Raw genomic sequence first — 6,936 nt, 5'->3', positions numbered from 1 at the left:
GTTTTTTGTACTGTATAATTCTATGACTTTACCAACTTTTTGATGGCTAATTTAACCTATGTATACTTACACTGGAAGGTGAATGTGAAATAGCATTTACTGTTGCCCTATCAAGAGATGTATATTCTCCGTGTTACTTCAGTTAGATGTGTCAATTCTGTGAGGGACTTATCTTTAGTTATAAGGTAAAAAAATAATCTTGGAAATATTAAATAAATTGACTATGCTATATACTTTGCTAGTAGATGTCAGATCCAGGATTTGAAACCAGGCCTTTCCAGCCTCAAAGTCCATGATCTTTTCACTAAGCCATCCTCCTAAGCAGAGGAACTGAACTCCATGCTAGGCTTATGGTGAACTGACTCAACAAACATCCATAATTCCCATGCACCATAAGTACAAATCCATCCTATAGGGAGGAGGCTACATGAAAAAGATATTGAGCATAGGCCACAGGTCTTTGGGGAGCTCTGCTCTGCAGAAGCTTGGAACTCTTCTGTTACTGAAACATCAGGTTGAGTGTTTCCTCCAGCTACTGAATCAAAAAGCAGAAGTGCAAATGGACATTTTTCAACCAAGTGCTGACCCAAGAAAGCAAGGATAAGTCTAAGAAATATCTTGAAAACCACCAGAATGGAAAAACGAGATTGAGGGTCTTACAAGATATGAATGTTTCCACAGTGATGCCCTACCGCTACTAAAACTGTGCATATTAGTTCCAAAGACATTTATTGCTATATCTTGGAAAATTAGAGTAATAAAAATATTAATCTAAGATGACCACAAATATGAATGTGTCATCACACATTACATAGATTTCTGTAATGTACAGTCTCAACATACAATGATGAGGACCAAAAGTCATGCTTGAAATAACGTTCATAAGCAATATCATTACCACGGTTTAACAGTAATAACTCATTAAAGTGGATGATAGGGATCGCAAGAAATGGAGAATATTAAGCATATGCCTAATTAAGAGATAATTCATTCAATCATTCACTAATACAGCAAATATTTATCAAGTATCTATAATGAGTTTAATGAGTCAAGCTTTATTCTGGGAGGTAGTTAAATAGTAGTGAATAACACAGACAAAATTCCCTCCCCTAACAGATCTTACACAGAAAAGAATAACAATTAAATTTCAACAAATATATAATTTGTTAGATAATAATAACTACTTAAGGGAAAAAAAATCAAGGACAAGACATACAAAATTGTTGGGTTATATGTAATTTGAGAACAACTGTAGGAGTTCAGGAGTTATCTTCATGGCTTAGCGGTTAACGAATCTGACTAGGATCCATGAGTATGAGGTGTAGGTTGCAGACATGGCTCAGATACCACATTGCTGTGGCTGTGGCATAGGCTGGCAGCTGTAGCTCCATTATGACCCCTAGCCTCGAAACTTCCATATGCCATGAGTATGGTCCCCCCATCAAAAAAAATTGTAGGAGTTCATGTAGGACTGTAAATAGTTTGTGTTGGCATCAATCATAGTGAAAGTTCTCATAACACACAGGCATCGAGTAGAGATTACAGAAAAGCAATGCCTTAGTACAAAAGCTACATTAGCTCTAAAATAAAGGTCACTCTTGACCTGCCCTAACAATGCTCAGAACAAAGCCTTTACAAAATCCAACTGATTCCAAATAACTTGACTTCATGCCAGAACAAAATCCAACATTATTTAAATGAAAGAAATCACATCTAGCAAACAGTGAAAATCTACAGTATCTGGCATTCAATCAAGAAACATTCATTTCTCAAAGGAGAGAAATTGATCCAAAACAAGGAGATCAAAAAATAAAACAATAGAAATAGACATTAAAAAGGATTTGGTAGCAAAGACATTAAAACAGCTGTTCTAAATATACTTAAAATGTGTTCAAAAAATGAAAAATAAGCATTGTAAAATAGAAAAATTCCTGACATAAAGGGAAAAACCCACTGGATGGGATTAAAAGTAGATTAGACACTGTAAAACAAAAGATCCATGAACTTAAAGATGTAAAAAATGAAATGAAGTATGAAAAAGAATTGCAAAAAGACCAAAAAAAAAAAAAAGAGTACCAGTCTAACATTTATATAATTGGCATCTGAGGGAGGAAAGAGGCAGAAGAAACTACTAGAAAAATAATGGCCAAACATACCCTAAATATGATACTCAGCAGAATAGCATATCCCCCCCACCAAATTCATGTCCATTCAGAACCTGGGAATGTGACTGGATCTGGAAATAGGGCCTTTACAGATATAATCAAGTTAAGATGGGATCATGTTGTCCAATACAACTATTTATGTTTTTACAAGAGGAAAATGTGCACACAGACACAGATGTGAAGGTCATGTGCAGATGGAGGCAGAGATTGGAATGATGCATCTATAAGCCAAGGAACCCTAAGGATTTCTTGTAAATATCAGAACTTAGAATAGTCAAAAAAGGAGTCTTCTCTAGTGTGTTGAGGGAGTATGGCCCTGCCAACACCTTGATTTTGGACTTCCAGATTTATAACAGCGATAGAATACATTTATGTTGTTTTAAGCCATCTACATTGTCATAATTTGTTAAAATAGCCCTAAGAAATCCAAAGACCCAAGAGTATCGATGAACCTCAATAAGAAGAAATAATTAAAAAAAAATGGAGTTCCCATTGTGGCGCAGTGGTTAACGAATCCAACTAGGAACCATGAGGTTGCGGGTTCGGTCCCTGCCCTTGCTCAGTGGGTTAATGATCCGGCGTTGCCGTGAGCTGTGGTGTAGGTTGCAGACACGGCTTGGATCCTGCGTTGCTGTGGCTCTGGCCTAGGCCGGTGGCTATAGCTCTGATTCAACCCCTAGCCTGGGAACCTCCATATGCCGTGGGAGCGGCCCAAGAAATAGCAACAACAACAACAACAACAACAATAACAAAAAAAAACCAAAAAAACAAAAAAAAACAAAAAACAAAACTTGCTGAGGGCTATCATAAGCACTAAGAAATAATGGGTGTATACTAAAGGGATACAGAGGCTAACCTAAAAAGCTCCTAATGGCCACAGCTGTAATTATTTGAGCTACAAAATATATAAATATATAAATTTATAATTTATATGTTTATATATTTTATAAATTTTATACATATATAAATATATAAATATACAAATATATAATAATTATATATTATATATAATATATAATATGTAATTGTGGATTATAACCTAAAATATAATTTAAATATCCATGAGTCCGTACTGATAAATACTAAGTAAAATCAGTCAGGCAGAGAAAGAGAAATACTGTCTGATATCACTTATGTGTGGAATCTAAAAAAGACGACAAACTAGTGAATATAACAAAAAAGGAGCAGACTCACAGGTATAGAGAACAAACTAGCATTATCAGTGAGGAAAGGGAAAGGAGGAAGGGCAATAAAGCGGTAGGGGCTTAAGAGGTACAAACCATTAGGCACAAAATAAACTACAAGGTTTATATTACACAACACAAAGAACATAGCCAAAATTTTGTAATAGCTGCAAATGAAGTATAACAGTAACCTTTAAAATTGTGAATCACTATATTGTATGCCTGTAACTTACATAATATTTTACATCAACTAAACATCAACCAAATTTTTAAATAAATAAAAATAAACAAATATCCATGAGTCCATACTGATATAAGTAAATTACTGGATAAATAAACATCAGAGAACAGACAAATATCTTATACAAAAGAATTCCAAATAATCTATGTAGCTACTGCCCTCTGAAGGGAATGGTGTTTAATTATCCACCCTTTAAGTATTTTCAGTGTTTAGTGATTTGCTTCTAAAAAGTACCATATGGAAGGGAGGAGGAGAAATAAACTTACAGTAGAGAAATCAAGCTAATACTACTTCAGCTAAATGATCAAGGGATAAGTAATGTTCACAGCATATACCCTGGATATGATCTATGGCATGTACCTCTGTTGTCTTTCTTTCAAAGCCCCAGTCCAGCAATAATAAACTCATCAATCAAACCCAAATTGACGGATAATCTACAAAAGATCCTGACAAGTACTACTTAAGGTAACTAAACCAAGGCAAGTTAAGAAATTGTTACAATCCAGAAGATGCTAAGGAGATATGATGACTATACATTAGGTAGTATTGTGGTGGAAAACAAAATGTTACAGGAAAACTAACAAAATCTGAATAAATATAAAATTTAGTTAATAACTATGAATAAATATGGGTTTATTGGTTGTGAAAAATGTATGACAATAATGTTAACAATAAGGTAAAGCTAAGTGCAAGGAGTATAAGAAGAATTTTCTATACTATCTTTTTGTAACTATTCTGTAATTCTAAAAAGAATTCTTTAAAAGTTAATTTAAAAGAATATCTGGGAGTTCCTGTCGTGGCACAGTGGAAATGAGTTCAACTAGGAACTATGAGGTTGTGGGTTCGATCCCTGGCCTCACTCAGTGGGTTAAGGATCTGGTGTTGCCATGAGCTGTGGTGCAGGTCGCAGATGCAGCTTGGATCCCGCATTGCTGTGACTCTGGCATAGGCCGGCGATGACAGCTCTGATTAGACCCCTAGCCTGGGAACCTCCATATGCCATGGGTACGGCCCTAAAAAGACAAAGGACCAAAAAAAAAAAAAAGGAAAAGAATATCTGAGAAAAAGACATTACATACAGGGCGACAATGATAAGGATAACAGCGGATTCTTATTAGAAACCATGAAAGACAGAAAAGAGTGGAGTGACAGCTAAGCACTGAAGGGAAACACAGTCAATCTAAAATTCTTTACCCAATACATTTTTTTTCCTACTGTAGCATGGTAACTCAGTTACAATTAAAAAACAAAAATAAAATTAAAAGAATAAACTTGAAATACGACATTAAAAAAAACAACAAAATTCTTTACCCAGTGAAGATATCTTCAAAATTGAGGGCAAAATACAAATGTTTCAGACAAACAAATATGAAGTAATTCATTACCTTTGTATCTATACTACCAAAAAATGTAACAATACTTCAGAAGAAAAAAATCACACCAAAATTTAGATCTACATACAGAAATAATCATTTGCAGAAATGGTAAAAATGTGATAAGTATATAATTTTCGACATATTTAAAAGATAATAGATGTTTTAAAATCAAGACTTAAAACATTGTTTTGTGGGATTTAAAATATATGTAGACATAAAATGTATACTTATAATAACACAAATGATGGAGGGTGGAGAGTTTATTGTTACAGGTTCCTGACATTATATATGAAGTAGTTTGAAGGTAGGCTATGATAAGTTAAAGATGTATATTTTAAACCCTAGAATAACCCATACTGAAAATAAAACAAAATTAAAAACAATTACAACAATTAAACCCAAAGAGATATGACTAATAAGTCAAGAGTAAAGATAAAATGGAATCATTAAAGAAAAAAATCAACTAATCCAAAATAAGTCAGCAAAGGAAACAAAAAAGGAACAAAGAGCAGATGATAATAATAGAAGACAAACAGCAAGATGGTATATATCAATAAATTAATTTAATCATTTAAAAACTTCATTAGATATTGAATAAAAAGCAATACCATTATGTGCTGTCTAAAAGATGACCACTTTAAATATAAAGACAGATTTCATGCTAACACTAATTGAAAAGAAGATTGAGTGACTACATTAATATCATTCAAAGTAGACTTTAGAGCAAGCAATATGACTAGATTTAAATAACTATTGCATAAATACAAAAGGATAAATTCATCAAGAAGGCGTAACGATTCTCAAAATACCAGAAGCAAAAATACGAATTGAAAGGAGAAACAGAAAAACCCATAATTATGTTGGAGATGTTACTGCTCCTCTCACCTAACTGACAGAACAAGGAAACATGAAATTAGTATAGAAGACTTGAACAGCTGTATAAATAATTGGACCTAATCAACATTTATTGAAAACTTCATTAACAGCAGAATACTCACGGAGCACTTATCAAGGTAAACTATGAGTCATAAAATAAGTCTTAATAAATTTAAGAGAAATGAAATCATGCAATATATATTATCTACCTATAGTAAGTTGAACCAGAAATCAGTAACAGAAAGATATTTGGAAAATCCTCAAATATTTGGAAACTAGACAGTGTACTTTTATATAAGTCATGGGTCATAAAAGAAATCAAAAAGGAAGTTCAAAAGGATTTTGAGATGAATGAAAATGAAAACATATATATCAAAATTTGTAAGATGCTGCTAAAATAGTGCCGAAAGGGGCATTTATAGCATTAAATGTTTATATTAGGAAAAAAGGAAGTTCTCAAATCAATAAAAAAGCTTCCATTTTAAGAAACATAAAAAAATGAGGAAATTAAGTGTAAGTAAACAGAAATATATAATGAAGAGTAGAAATAGATCAAATAGAAAATATCAAGTGGATAACCCTATAAATCACCAAAATCCCTACCCATTGGGAGCATTTTCTCTCACATTGTCTTTTCAGGGTCACTCCTGACTGTGGCTATAGTACAGTAACTATTCATTTTCATTTGGTGAAACTGTCCACCCTGAGAAGCAAAATTGACTATTTCTCTCTTCTACCAACCATACATAAGAAACTCTCCCCTAATGTGGTCATAGGTGTGAGCTGACAGAGAGGCAGTAATAAAACCGCCATATTACACAGGATTATGGGCCACCTACTCATGTGGCTTTCTTATACCTTTCAGCTGTACTGCTACCAGTCCCAGATGTACCAATATTGTTTTACAAAGAACTGCTGCTGGATAAGCTTAATACTATAAATTTATAAGTCTGATAAAATTCAGCTCATGATGAGCACTTTTAACCATATTTTCATTTGCTCTCCCATGGTCAGATGCTTCATTTCTAACAGAGTCCTACTGCACATTTAGAGCTGCTTTTTGAATTATGTATAATTTTCAGCTGCATATGACA

The sequence above is a fragment of the Phacochoerus africanus genome, chromosome 2, assembly GCF_016906955.1.
Source record: "Phacochoerus africanus isolate WHEZ1 chromosome 2, ROS_Pafr_v1, whole genome shotgun sequence".
NCBI lineage: Eukaryota > Metazoa > Chordata > Mammalia > Artiodactyla > Suidae > Phacochoerus > Phacochoerus africanus.
The sequence above is the reverse complement of the archived record's forward strand: the minus strand, read 5'-3'. Positions refer to the sequence as shown.